Below are 1514 nucleotides of genomic sequence, written 5' to 3' on the forward strand. Positions count from 1 at the left end.
CAGGACTTTTTTAAAACGCCAAAAATCGGAACTGTCCCGCCAAAAGCAGGACATCTGGTCACCTTATATTAGGCACTAAATCAGTTAAGTATTTCTCTGAGTTCTTTATATGGGGCATATTGTGGCATTTAAAAAGGACCCTCTGTGTATAAGTGAACATAAAGAAAAAGTTTGCTATAATTTGGTCTCTATTCAGGTCTGATTCAAAGCTATTATCCCCAAATGCTAAAGACATCTATCCATTAGGGTGCCTGTCTCTTGAAGCATCATTAAAGAGCCCTGGTGATTTAGGGAGTTATGGTCTGGGCTAATAATCTGGATGATAGCAGTTTCAGACCACCAGCAGCTCCGTGAGAGAAAGCTGAGGCTTTCTGCTCCCATGAAGACTTACAGGCAGGTCTACCTTGCTCTATGGTGTTGCCATAAGTCAGCTCTGACTTGGAGGCAGTAGCCTGAAGGCAGTATGAAAGAAATGTGGGGTTATATCTGAGGTCACTTTCCCTCACCAACATTGGGACAGATGGAGCCAAGGTATAGTTTTACTTTGTGGGTCTCATGAAAATTTTCCAACCTCCAAATGATCATCTTTACTGAATTAGCACTTTTTTTGAATCCCAGGCCCATAGAGGAGGCACCGGAAGTCTTTTGATGCTGCTATCTTCCATCAGTGATTCCTGTACCTTCGGGAGAGGATTTGGCAATAAGCCAGGGCTGAAGATTTTAGCGCCTGTAAAGAGGGAGGGAAAATCCACTCAGAGGGAGCAGCACAGGGAAGACATGTCCCAGGAGGAAGAATGGTTAAGCCTCATGGGAAGGGGGTGGAGTAGGGGAGGTTATTAAGGAAGGACTGATTAATTCTGCAAACCCAGGTTTGGAAGGAGGAAACCCGCTGAGAAGATGCTTATAATGTGGGAGAGGAAAGAGGATGGTCAAGGTCTTTTACATGATATCCTCTGCTCTCTTTTGTTTGGGGTTGTTTTTTTTAATGGGAAACCAAAGTGTAATACTTCTGGAAACAGCTCACGGACACATCCTTACAAACTGGGGCAAGCTTAATCCTGAGACCCTAAAGAAAAACTGATATTCTTTGTAATAAGTGAGGCAATTGGGAAATTTGGCCTGAAAACAGTAGTCCAAGTTATGGCAACAAACCAACTCCCATGAACCAACATGGTCAAGAGAACCTGATGGCACTTTAAAAGTTACAAGAGGCTATAATAAAATGTACTGATCAAGATCCTAAGACTCCCACAGGGATCGCTGAAGACAAATGGGTGCATAAGCAAATGTGGCAAAGTAAGCTGATGGTGCCCGGCTATCAAAAGATCTAGCATCTGAGGTCTTAAAGGCTTGAAGGTAAACAAGCACCCATCTAGCTCAGAAGCAACAAAGCCCACATGGAAGAAGCACACCAGCCTGTGTGATCATGAGGTGCCGAAGAGATCAGGTACCAGACATCATCAGAACAAAAAATCTTATCATAGTGAATGAGAGGGGGAGTGCAGAGTGGAGAC

Source organism: Echinops telfairi, unplaced genomic scaffold, assembly GCF_000313985.2.
Source record: "Echinops telfairi isolate 266 unplaced genomic scaffold, ASM31398v2 ScPeMD7_5592;HRSCAF=6446, whole genome shotgun sequence".
Lineage (NCBI taxonomy): Eukaryota > Metazoa > Chordata > Mammalia > Afrosoricida > Tenrecidae > Echinops > Echinops telfairi.